The sequence below is a fragment of the Pseudorasbora parva genome, chromosome 12, assembly GCF_024679245.1.
Source record: "Pseudorasbora parva isolate DD20220531a chromosome 12, ASM2467924v1, whole genome shotgun sequence".
NCBI lineage: Eukaryota > Metazoa > Chordata > Actinopteri > Cypriniformes > Gobionidae > Pseudorasbora > Pseudorasbora parva.
This window is the reverse complement of record NC_090183.1, coordinates 20,794,740-20,808,664: the sequence shown is the minus strand read 5'-3', so window position 1 is coordinate 20,808,664 and position 13,925 is coordinate 20,794,740. Positions and strand designations below refer to the sequence as shown.

The following is a 13,925-nucleotide window of genomic DNA, read 5'->3' as shown; positions in this document are numbered from 1 at the left end:
CCCTTTTTTTTTTTTTTTTAAAGATCAAGTGTGCCAAGACCAAGTCAAGACCAAGACCAATGGAAGTCCCCACACTAATGATAAAATGTGGAATACAGTATTGTTCAAAATAATAGCAGTACAATGTGACTAACCAGAATAATCAAGGTTTTTAGTATATTTTTTATTGCTACGTGGCAAACAAGTTACCAGTAGGTTCAGTAGATTGTCAGAAAACAAACAAGACCCAGCATTCATGATATGCACGCTCTTAAGGCTGTGCAATTGGGCAATTAGTTGAAAGGGGTGTGTTCAAAAAAATAGCAGTGTCTACCTTTGACTGTACAAACTCAAAACTATTTTGTACAAACATTTTTTTTTTCTGGGATTTAGCAATCCTGTGAATCACTAAACTAATATTTAGTTGTATGACCACAGTTTTTTAAAACTGCTTGACATCTGTGTGGCATGGAGTCAACCAACTTGTGGCACCTCTCAGCTGTTATTCCACTCCATGATTCTTTAACAACATTCCACAATTCATTCACATTTCTTGGTTTTGCTTCAGAAACAGCATTTTTGATATCACCCCACAAGTTCTCAATTGGATTAAGGTCTGGAGATTGGGCTGGCCACTCCATAACATTAATTTTGTTGGTTTGGAACCAAGACTTTGCCCGTTTACTAGTGTGTTTTGGGTCATTGTCTTGTTGAAACAACCATTTCAAGGGCATGTCCTCTTCAGCATAGGGCAACATGACCTCTTCAAGTATTTTAACATATGCAAACTGATCCATGATCCCTGGTATGCGATAAATAGGCCCAACACCATAGTAGGAGAAACATGCCCATATCATGATGCTTGCACCTCCATGCTTCACTGTGTACTGTGGCTTGAATTCAAAGTTTGGGGGTCGTCTCACAAACTGCCTGTGGCCCTTGGACCCAAAAATAACAATTTTACTCTCATCAGTCCACAAAATGTTCCTCCATTTCTCTTTAGGCCAGTTGATGTGTTCTTTGGCAAATTGTAACCTCTTCTGCACATACCTTTTTTTTTAACAGAGGGACTTTGCGGGGGATTCTTGAAAATAGATTAGCTTCACACAGACGTCTTCTAACTGTCACAGTACTTACAGGTAACTCCAGACTGTCTTTGATCATCCTGGAGGTGATCAATGGCTGAGCCTTTGCCATTCTGGTTATTCTTCTATCCATTTTGATGGTTGTCTTCCGTTTTCTTCCACGTCTCTCTGGTTTTGCTCTCCATTTTAAGGCATTGGAGATCATTTTAGCTGAACAGCCTATCATTTTTTGCACCTCTTTATAGGTTTTCCCCTCTCTAACCAACTTTTTAATCAAAGTACGCTGTTCTTCTGAACAATGTCTTGAACGACCCATTTTCCTCAGCTTTCAAATGCATGTTCAACAAGTGTTGGCTTCATCCTTAAATAGGGGCCACCTGATTCACACCTGTTTCTTCACAAAATTGATGACCTCAGTGATTGAATGCCACACTGCTATTTTTTTGAACACACCCCTTTCAACTAATTCAACTAATTGCCCAATTGCACAGCCTTAAGAGCGTGCCTATCATGAATGCTGGGTCTCATTTGTTTTCTGAGAATCTACTGAACCTACTGGTAACTTGTTTGCCACGTAGCAATAAAAAAATATACGAAAAACCTTGATTATTCTGGTTAGTCACATTGTACTGCTATTATTTTGAACAAGACTGTATGCATATGATTGGCACTTCTCTCATATGTATGGTTGTGTAAGTGTACCATGAGAGAAGTTTTGATCAAAAAATCTAAAGCTATGTGGGAATTAACCTTTTTCTTCTATAAGCAAATAACACAACTTTTCGTCAGTGGGAGGCATTGAAGACAACGTGTCCATATTTTTTACGGTCTATGGTGGACAGAAACAACAAACTGACACTGACAGAGGGCTTGTTTGTTTTGTGAAAAGCGCTCGTGCCCATTTTAAAGTTCTGTAAAAATGCTATAAATGAGGTATAGACAGTCCAATATATCTTAAATGAATATAGATAACAGGTGGAATATGTATCATACAGATATGCATTAATATGCTGCTTAAGCAAAATATTTTATATATGTACATATTTTTCAAAAATGCAATGAAACAGTAATTTTTGCTTATGTTATTTTGATATATTATGTATGATCTCTTATCTTGATGTTTCTTTTGTTCCTCATTTTTATATTATTTACAAATAATTGTTTTGGTATATAATCATATCAATATTAGAAATAGCATTAACAATCAACAAATAGCCAAATGTTCTGCCATATACAATTTAATTTGAATTAATTTAATTTAGCTATGAAAATTATCAGCTAGCTAACAAACAACTTTGTTCTGTTTTCCCCTCACTCCAGTCTAAACTAAATGATTTTAGACTATTTATTTTACTACAAATTGTCAACATAAGCTGAAATATTGTGGATAATTAAAACTAATTCTTACTCTCCACTCTTGCTAAATTGGGTAAACACTTCATAATTGGATAGAATTTGTTTTCCCATTTATTTAAAGTATGATTTATGTCAGCTATTTAGCTGGTCAGAGAATATCTGATGCAATAATTGAGGAAAAAGTTTTCAAAACAAATTTGCATCAAAACTATATAGACAATGTAAATCTTCATAATTTAATGAAAAAAAACTGTGCATGCCTACATTTTATTAAAATGCACTCCTGTCATTCACATGCTTCAGTGCAAAATACAACCCACCACAACAACTGAAATGTTGTCAATCTTCTGGAATGGAACTATGGAAATAGTAAAAATTGTGTGATTGTAATATAGGAATACCTACGCATATTTGTAATGACTGGTCCAGTTATTACTACTATTAATATACATATGTAGCAGACATATGACATGACATGATGAGAGCAAGTATTTTGAAATTATTCAGCATATCACATCTTTTCCCTGATTTTTTTGCTGCAACTGTTTTTCATTATATAGTGCCATGTAAGCAAAATCAATCTACACTCAGAAAAAAGGGTAGAGATGCATGGTTTTATTTATTTTTTTAAATCTTGCCATGTTGAGAAGTCAGACTTGGTGTGAACAAGTCTGACATTCTGTAACATTCAAACCACTGATTATTGAGATTATGGAAAAAACATGATTTAGAAGTTTTTAATACTATATTATTATAAATGTATCTTTTTTTTAATAGGGTCTCAGATAACAGACCATGTAAGAAAAAAAAACATGTATTCATTTCATAACTTAATTTTTATACATCAGACAACAGACAGATGCACTAAAAACCATGCTATTGTAATTTAATCCATCCAAACAGTGTAAAGTCTTCTGCACAACCCAAGCAGTACCAGTGACTAAACTGACATCAGACATGTAAGCTCTCTATTTAGAAATTCATTACATCAGTGTTTGCTATTGCTGTGATCTCATGTGAAATGCAATATTTCATAGAAAAAAAAGATTCATCAATTTAGAATTTTATGGTGACATTAAAGGGTTGTGCTTCTAGGTTGGGTAAGGGTTAGGCACTTAGTTGTAATGGTTAAGGTTAGGGTAATGGGCTAAGGATTGGATGATATCAATGGATGTCCTCACAAACACAGCCATACAAACAGGTAGGTGTGTGTGTGTGCACATGTATATAAGGCATGTAAATCAGGCCACATATATGTGTAAATAAATTAATGAAATGCATGAGAATAATTCCCTGTATGCAAAATATATATGTGATTATATAAAACGATTTTATGAGCACTGTAAAAAATCCAACTTGCAAATTGTTGACTCAGTTTCAGATTTTAAGTTGAGTGGACAAATTTTTGACCACAATGTTGAGTTTACTTATAAGGACGATTTCACTGCAAGTTTACTAATATGTCGTCCACTGAACACAAACAAGTAAGTTGAGAAAACGTAATGTTTTAATTTATTCATAACTTCCCGTCATCGCGCATGCGCAGAATGTCAGCGCTGTATCTTGCACGGGGTTTCCTCCTTCAACCACGCTTTGGAAGGGACTGGATTTCATCTGGTTGAGGTAAGTTTTCTTTAAGCTTTATGAATAATTTAAGCTACATATATGGCACACCTTGTTTGTTAAATGTTAAAAGACTAAACTCATACTAAAGCATGTGGTGATTAGTTATCTTGTTTGTTATCTGTTATGTTCGGTGATCCTGTTAGCAATCTGTTAACATTTGAAGGTATATATCAACATATACAGCTAGAGTATGGCTGGATGGACTATATTTTTAATGGAGACTATATAAAATGTAGGCCTATTTTGCTAGAGATTGTACACGTAGCACAGTAACGTCTATTTAAAGCTTCACTTTGTAATAAACTTTTTTTATGTTCAAAATTGACGAAATAGATACAATGAGCAAGTACTTTATGAATCCATTTTTTAAACCGTGTTTTTGCCTTATTTTGAATCATTACGCTACACCTATAATACATGTTTATTTTGGGACTATTTTAGCTCAGTCGGCGTCGATGCGGAGTAGCACAATACTTTCGGCGTGACTCGCCCTCATAGACATAAACAGAGAGAAGTAGCTCCGACTACAATGTTCTTCCGCAAGACGCATGCACACCGTTTTGTTTTGATTAACGCGCGCCAAAAGTTACAGCTTCAACGTTATTGACAACTTAGACAAGTGTGAGGAAACATGTTTGAACGAGAAAAGAATAAGAAGGACGTGCATGATGTTAAAAATGTTAAAGACAGCACGTAAGTGCTAATCTTTTGTGTTTATTGCAATTTGATAGTGAAACATATACCCAATTTTGTCAAAAAGCTCACAGTGGGTAGCATTACCTTAAACACAGTAGGTTATGTCTTAATTGAACATAAATAATTTAGTGAATCCAAGATGTTTTAGTAGGATGTATTCGATATGTGCTTTAGCTCTTAAAGTGAAAGCAATCTAAGTACCTGCCGTCTTGTGTATATATTGTTACTCAAATAACAAGACAACATCACTTAATGCTCTTTTGTATCTTTATAAATACATTTATATTTAATTAATACAGTGAAGACTATGCATTGGGTTGTAATATCTTTTTATTATTCCATTTCTGTAATGCTACATGATAAATTAACATACTGTAACTGCTTTTGCGTTTGTTTTTGTATTTGTCCTGTTTAGAAAAAAAAAAAAAAAAGCACCAACATCAAACATCAGTGATGCACTGACAAAAATCTGGCAGATGTGCAAAAAATGTGACCTTTTGAAAGATCAGGTGAGTTTATTATTTTTAGATCTAAATGAAGTGTACACTTAATTTTTACTGTTATAACAATGTTTTTTTTTTTTTTTTTCAGGGTCTGCGCTGAGTATTACAGGAGAGCACCTTTTCCCTTCATTGGATGAACACACATCTAGTTGTACAGAGAATGGAGATGAGATGAAGTTCTTACTAAACCAACTTGAACATCAGGTAATTGTTTAGCATGTGATATATGTTTGATTAAAGGTTGAATGGTGTCATCTCTCTGTCAAGCTAAGTCCCATGCCTCTCTTTGGATATAACTTGTTCCATAATTGTTTTTTCTGTCTTTTAGTCACATACACTCCATTGTACTTGCTCAAAGAAAGGCCACAACTTTCAGAGGGACCTTTGTTTATGAGAGAAAAGTTTGGAAACATCCTGAAGACTTGCCTGGTAAGATGATGTGTGTCATCATCAGCATATACACTCATGCCTGAAATACTTCATCAGTTCATCTGTTTATTAGGTCTATTTTGTCAAAAAGCTCACAGTGGGTAGCATTACCGTAAACACAGTAGGTTATGTCTTAAGTGAACATAAATCATTTAGTGAATCCAAGATTTTTTAGTAGGATGTATTAGATATGTGCCTTAGCTCTTAAGGGGACAGCAATCTATGTACCTGCTGTCTTGTTGTTACTCAAACAACAAGACAAAATCACTTAATGCTCTTTTGTATCTTTATAAATACATTTATATTTAATTAATACAGTGAAGACTATGCATTGGGTTGTTTTCACATTGTATTATTCTATTTCTGTAATGCTACGCGTTAAATTAACATACTGTAACTGCTTTTGTGTTTGTTTTTGTATTTGTCCTGTTTAGAAAAAAAGAAAAAAAGCAACAACATCAAACATCAGTGATGCACTGACAAAAATCTGGCAGATGTGCAAAAAATGTGACCTTTTGAAAGATCAGGTGAGTTTATTATTTTTAGATCTAAATGAAGTGTACACTTAATTTTTACTGTTATAACAAAGTTTTTTATTCAGGGTCTGTGCTGAGTATTACAGGAGAGCACCTTTTCCCTTCGTTGGATGAACACACATCTAGTTGTACAGAGAATGGAGATGAGATGAAGTTCTTACTAGACCAACATGAACATCAGGTAATTGTTTAGCATGTGATATATGTTTGATTAAAAGTTGAATGGTGTCATCGCTCTGTCAAGCTAAGTCCCATGCCTCTCTTTGGATATAACTTGGATATAACTTGTTCCATATTTGTTTTTTCTGTCTTTCAGTCACATACACTCTATTGTACTTGCTCAAAGAAAGGCCACAACTTTCAGAGGGACCTTTGTTTATGAGAGAAAATTTTGGAAACATCCTGAAGACTTGCCTGGTAAGATGATGTGTGTCATCATCAGCATATACACTCATGCCTGAAATACTTCACCTGTTCAGCTGTTTATCAGGTCCTTTTAGGTATACAAACTTATCATTTGCTCTCTGTCAGCCAAAAGGCAGAGTAAAGAGACGAAAGCAGGGTACAAAGTCATGGTAAAAAATACTAAATTGAAAAATCATATTTGAATCTTTCTCAGTGTTTAGTTTGATTTCATCTGAGAGCACAAATTCAACAAGTTGCTGTTGAATCAGCATTGTAATTACATCAATGCTGAAATGGCTTCTAACAGCACAGGTTCAGGTGTGGCAGTGTTTGGACTTGGGAAATATGTTTATCAGTTTTATCAGCTTAAAAGGTTAGTTCAACTAAAAATGAAAATTAGCCCATGGTTTGTTCACCCTGAAGTCATTCTAGGTGTATAGGACATTCTTCATATACGCAGAGTTAAATAAAAAATATCATGGCTCTTCAAAGCTTTATAATGGCATTGAATGGTGGTTTCTGTTTTGAAGTCCATAAAAGTGCATCTATCCATCATAAAAGTGTATCATTCATTCATTCATTCAAGCGAAGTAGCGTGTTTGTGTAAGAAAAATATCCATACTTAAAACTGTATAGACTAAAATATCTAGCTTCCAACGGTATGCAAGTCAACATGCGCTTGTGTGTGGGGCAGTTATATGATGGATAGAATAGCTGATGGATGGGTAGGTAAAAAATGCGCTTTTTAATATATAACTCTGATATAACTCTGACACAAAGAAAGTTATATACACCTAGGATGGCTTGAGGGTGATTAAATCATGGTCTAATTTTCATTTTTGTGAGGAACTAACCCTTTATAATCAGGGCCACCTTTACTTTTCAAATAAAGTCACATGAGCATGTTTAGGAACACACTGAACACACTGTGGTCCACTGGAAAATCCCTAATTTTATGCTTATTTCTATTGCAGGACATATAGCCAGGATAAAGGGAGAAGATGAGGATCTTAACCATCTTTGAAAATGTTGCCACCATCCACTCAAACCCAAATATAAGGTGCCTCTCTGTAGTACTAAGAGCAGATTGGACCAGGTAATGTGCAATACCTTTGCTGCAATTGTTACTAAATATTTTTTTCAAAAGTGTTTAATGTTCTTGACCCCCAGTGCTCAGCAAGAGTCTGGTCCTTAAAAAAATTGCTGCAGTCTTTATGGATAATCATAAGGTTGAGCATTTATTTATTTATTTATTTCAGTTTGTACTCTAATTTAGTGCATAATCTTTTTTTGTTTATAAATATTGAAGAGTGGAGTAGAAGTTCATCACCTTCTAATGTACCTATTGGAGACAGAAAATGCTGTTTTGCAGAATTGTCAATAAAAATTTTCTGTAATGATGGCAATGTATTTTGTATTGTGTTGTATTTTCAGTGTGGTTTGTTCTGGCTGCATTTGGATTCTTAATGTGGTGGGTACACAAGTATCTGGGTTAGATATTTGAAGAAAGTTGAACCAACTTACAAAAAGTACAACGTTGAGTTAACTTAAAAAAATAAAGCAACCAGCTGCAAAGCATTTTTGAGTTTACTGAACTCCAAGACCTCTGAAGTTGTGCTAACTTGTTTCTTTGAGTTGGACTGGTAAGTTGAAAAAGTTGAACCAACTTTTTGGTTTCAAAGTTGAACCAACTTACAAAAAGTACAAAGTTGAGTTAACTTAAAAAAATAAAGCAACCAGCTGCAAAGCATTTTTGAGTTTACTGAACTTCAAGACCTCTGAAGTTGGGCTAACTTGTTTCTTTGAGTTGGACTGGTAGTTAGATGGACTTACTGAGTAAAGTATAATTAACTTAATCAAATAAGTTTAGTGAACTTTCAAAAATGATTTGGCATAACTTCAACCACTGAAGTTGAGTAAACTCAAAAATGCTTTGCAGCTGGTTGCTTTATTTTTTTAAGTTAACTCAACTTTTTTTTTTTTACAGTGAGAGCCTCAACTCCATCAGGTTTTATGTCTGAAAAGCGGCCTTGTAGGCTTATGGAGGTGAAATATTTTTAAAATATCTTTCCATCTTCTCACTGGGTCAACAAACGTGCTGGCGGGTTTTGGTGTTTTTTTGTTGTCATACAGAAACAAATGATATTCATAATTTGAAACTGTAAAGGGTCTACCTTTATTTGTGTACACTCAAAATCATGACAAAACTTTGTGCTTTTGTAAAATAATGGGGGAAAAAACAGCACTTTCTGCCATCTCAATCTCTGTGAACTTTCTGAAATGCGTCAGAAAACTGAAACTCAGCAAATACTTGCCACGCAGACATGAGAGATGTCTTTAGAAAGCTAATTTCTAAAATAATTTATATTTGAAAACAAATATTCACTCTCTATGTAATCCATATGAAACTAACAAGAGGCACAATCTATAGCGTTTTAATATGACCACACTCACTGACAGCACAGCCTATCCATGCAAACCTGTATACTCCTCAATAAACAGCATCAAGCTTCAAATTCATCTGCTTTTCATTGAGTTTGTAATTATTTCCTCACAGTAAGTATTCTTTACACTTTATTATTGTAAAACAATACCCAAGGTGGCTTGAAAAACACTGAAAACCATATATTGTTACAGTTGTGTTTATTGTCTTCATTTTTAAGTCAAAGAAAATATGACTCTACTCGTTAGCTGGTTATTTATGGCATATTTTCTTTTTATTCAGCTACAGCGATAGCTCATAGCTGGATGATTTTGTCCATATTAGGAATTACCTGGAATACTCACAACCCTATTTTGAGTAAAAATGCCAAAACATTTAAAAGTAAAAACATGACATTCCATAAATTTCTCTCACATGTAGTGTACTGAAGTGTTGCTTTTTAATGATTTAAAGTTATAGGCCACCTGTATTTTTACCAAAAAATTTAAGTTTTCTGTAAAGTAAAATAATTATTACAAAATGACAATGCCCTGAATGTCTCTTTTGCATATTATCTATAGCACTGTATTATGTGTTGTTTTATTTGTAAATCTAACCATGTCTAACATTTTAAATTATTTTGTATAGTCAAATTATCCTTTCAATAGTTTAGTTATGTGAAGGTTTATTTCAGTTATATAGTTATTGGAGCTATCAAAAATTAGCGTTAACACATGCAATGGATTATTTCCAGTTTAACGCATACAAACATTTAACGTAACGCAATTAATGCAGCATCCATTTTTCTATCATCCATTGGTTAGCGTTACATTATATTATATACGATCACACTCTTATTCATGCAAATGCTTTTAAATTATTAAAGGGCGACAAGTCAAGAAAGAACGTGCTATCTGTGAATATCCTGACACACACGACACACTGAAAGTGCTAGCGATGGGCTATTTGGGGATGGCTAGGGAGGGGTCATTGCAAGGGCGTAGGTTTGGTCTCAGCTTTGGTGGGGACATCCCACCAGGGTTTGCCCAGAGTATATAGTCTATTATTTATTACTGAGTATGGAAATGCACCATAGTTTAGGAATGAATACGTTTATTAATTTATGAGGCTCTTCAGTCCAATCCAGTACAATAATAATAATAATAATAATAATAATAATAATAATAATAATAATAATAATAATAATAATAATAATAAAACAAAAACAAAAACCTCTTTTTGAAAAAGGTGCACTATGTAGTATTTTTGCAGTAAAATATCCTAAAGACACCAGGCCAGTGTTATATATTTTGTTCAGTTGAGTACTTGCAATATCCCAAATGTTTCCAACTATTTGTAAATTGTGAGAAAATTGCTGTTTTAACCAATGACCCGGGACGTTTGAGCATAGCGTTTGAGGGAGTTGCCTGTCAATTGCATCATAATTGCGTTACCCTCAGTTTCCGGTTCCATTTGCCAGAAGAACTTTTCTCTTAGCAGTGTAAACAAGTGTCACAGCAGCCGCTGAGCAAACGCACAGAGTAACGTCATAACAATTTTAAACACACTTAAGTGTATCTAATATAATAAACAATAAACTGTATTACCGGAAAAGCAGAAATAGTGCGTGTGCCCGGCGACTGTGTCCCGTCCCGTCATAATAAAAGTCCTGGTGTTCGCGAGGCGGATGTTTGTGTAACAATCGGTCCAGCGGCCGTGCTAAGCTCCACAACACTCGGTCCTGCTCTGCTTCATACTACAGTAACGTTAATAACCGCATCCATCAACATGATTTCTGCCCGAGTCTTATTTTCAACCGGCTGTGAGGTGAAGACCACATGTCCCAAGATGCTGCGCTCAAACTTGGCGTCATCAAACTACGCCTTTGTTTTGAATAGGTGACCTCTAGTGGACGGAAAGCTGCATAGTGCACCTTTAATTGCCAAATTCATAAATTATTTTCAAAACTGATTTGGAAAAAAACAACATGCACACAAAATGACTTATTTTCAATCTCTTATCACAATATTGAGCATGTCAAAGATTAGTAACAACTTTAGCTTTGATGCATTGTTAGTTTTTGTAAAGGATGAGATTTTTCTCCCTCATTTACTGTTCGTGGCTGTTTTTGCCCCATTGACTTCCATTATGACCACATTTTTTGATTGCAAAGTCACAATGCTATATACTCATGCATTCTTGATTGTTGATGGTTTTCCCTGCTGGGAAGAGGTAAAATGTCATTTTTACAGTTTATAACCAGGTGGCACCATTAACCCTTTAGATAGGCCTGTGCTAAAAATAAAAAATAAAAAGGTTAGTTTCTGGCTTTTGTATAATAGTATAATAACTGCATATAAATGTAAATCTGATGCTGCACAAAAACTAACAATGCATCAAAGCCAGTGTTGTTACTAATCTTTGACATGCCCAAGACTGTGATAAAATGTACAAAAAAATCCAGTCCACAATCACTTTTTATATTGGAAATAACATTTACATTTAATCATTTAGCAGACGCTTTTATCCAAAGCGACTTACAAAAAAGGGGAGAGTAATAGAAGCAAAGCAACGAAACAGACAAGGCCAACAACCTGTAAGAGCTGTAAGAAATCTCAATTAATTAGAACAGTACACAATTTTTTTTTTTTTTTTTTTAGACATCTACAACAAAAACTCACATACGCAAAATGCCAAACACTGGATTTTGATAGCTATGATAACAACCCATTAGGACTAATACTGTTGCCCCAGCTGTTGTCGTTAATGCAGATTCAGTGGCCCAATGGGTTGGTTTTGTATGGCATTCTAGCTAAACGCGCAGCAATAGCCATCTACAACAAAAACTCACGTACGCAAAATACAGAACACTGGATTTTGATAGTTATGATAACTATGTAACACACCCGCCTGAAGGCACAAATCCGGATGAGAGACGTAGATATGATCCAGGAGTGTGCGCTTTTTGGTCGTTGCTGTGGTGATCAGTAAGTGCTATTCTGTATTGGTCAAGTGCAATTGGAAAAGATGTGTCTTAAGATGTTTTTTTAAAAATGGCTACAGACTCGGCAGCACGAATTGAGATCGGCAGGTCATTCCACCAGGTGGGAACGGTCCAGGAAAATGTCCGTGAGAGCGATTTCATGCCTCTTTGGGATGGAACAACGAGGCGCCGCTCGCTCGCAGAACGCAAGCTTCTGGAGGGTGTGTAAGTCTGAACAAGTGAGTTTAGGTATATTGGTGCAGAGCCAGTGGTTGTTTTGTAGGCGAGAACTAGTGCCTTGAATTTGATGCGAGCAGCCATTGGCAACCAGTGCAGTTTGATGAAGAGAGGCGTAACATGCGCTCTCTTCGGCTCATTAAAGACCACTCTCGCCGCTGCATTCTGGATCAGCTGCAAGGGTTTGATAGTGCATGCTGGAAGCCCAGCCAGAAGAGCATTACAATAGTCCAGTCTGGAGAGAACAAGAGCTTGAACCAGGAGTTGTGCAGCCTGTTCTGATAGGAAGAGTCTGATCTTTCCAATGTTGTATAAAGCAAATCTGCAGGACAGGGCTGTAGCAGTAATGTGGTCAGTGAAGTTTAACTGGTCATCAATCACAACTCCAAGGTTTCTTGCTGTCCTTGATGGAGTTATCGTCGATGAACCAAGCTGAATGGAGAAATTTTGATGAAGTGCAGGGTTGGTTGAGAAAACAAGTAATTCTGTCTTTGCAAGATTGAGTTTAAGAAGATGCTCTTCCATCCAGTCAGAAATGTCTGTCAGACAGGCAGCGATACGAACACTGACTGTAGGATCATCTGGTTGAAATGTGAAGTAGAGTTGAGTGTCATCAGCATAGCATTGATAGGAGAAGCCGTGTTTCTGAATGACAGAACCTAATGATGACATGTAGATGGAGAAGAGAAGTGGTCCAAGGACTGAGCCCTGTGGAACCCCAGTAGCTAGATGATGTGACTTAGACACTTCACCTCTCCATGACACCCTGTAGGACCTACTGGAGAGCAGTTCCTGAGATCCCCGTCTTCTTAAGTGTTGACAGGAGGATCTGGTGGTTAACTGTGTCAAAAGCAGCAGACAGATCCAGCAGAATGAGCACTGAGGATTTGGAAGCTGCTTTTGCCAGTCTCAGTGCCTCAGTTACCAAGAGCAAGGCAGTCTCAGTCGAATGGCCGCTTTTGAAGCCGGATTGGTTGTTGTCTAGGAGGTTGTCCCGTTCAAGAAACATAGAGAGTTGATTGAACACAACTCGCTCAAGGGTCTTTGCAATGAAAGGCAGAAGTGAAACCGGTCGGTAGTTTTCTAAAAGTGCTGGATTCAGAGAGGGTTTCTTAAGCAGTGGGGTTACCCGAGCCTGCTTAAATGCTGTGGGAAAGGTTCCCATGTGAAGAGAAGTGTTGACAATGTGAGTGAGTGCAGGAGTGATTGAAGAAGAAATAGCCTGAAGGAGGTGAATGGGTATAGGATCAAGTGGACAGGTAGTAGGGTGATTGGAAAGGATGAGTTTAGAAATATCTGCCTCGGAGAGCGGAGAGAAGGATGGAAGCGTGTTCGTGTTAGTTGTTGAGATGTGCCTGTCAGTTTGTGATGAGGAGAACTGTTTGCTAATGAGAGCTGTTTTGTTTGTGAAAAATGATGCAAAGTCATCAGCTGTAAGAGTTGATGAAGGAGGGGGAGGAGGAGGACAAAGGAGAGAGGAGAATGTTTTAAAGAGTTTACGAGAGTCAGAGCAATTGTTGATTTTGTTGTGGTAGTATGTTGTTTTTGCAGTGGAGACATTTGTAGAGAAAGAAGAGAGAAGAGACTGATAAAAGGTAAGGTCAGTACAGTTTTTAGATTTCTGCCATTTCCTCTCTGCCGCCCTGAGTCCAGAGCGATGTTCACGGA

General features: G+C 36.2%; 1 protein-coding gene and 1 long non-coding RNA gene across 3 annotated transcripts in view; one reads left to right on the top strand and one right to left on the bottom strand.

Moving 5' to 3' along the window:
• The window catches only part of si:dkey-237i9.1 (SEC14-like protein 1), a 244,779-nt gene that overhangs the window by 3,676 nt on the left and 227,178 nt on the right, over positions 1 to 13,925 (bottom strand). The window lies entirely within an intron of this gene.
• On the top strand, positions 5,575 to 6,636 carry LOC137093553 (uncharacterized). Its single transcript, XR_010908493.1, has 4 exons — positions 5,575 to 5,674; positions 6,109 to 6,201; positions 6,276 to 6,391; positions 6,527 to 6,636. It is a non-coding gene; the product is annotated as an uncharacterized lncRNA (long non-coding RNA).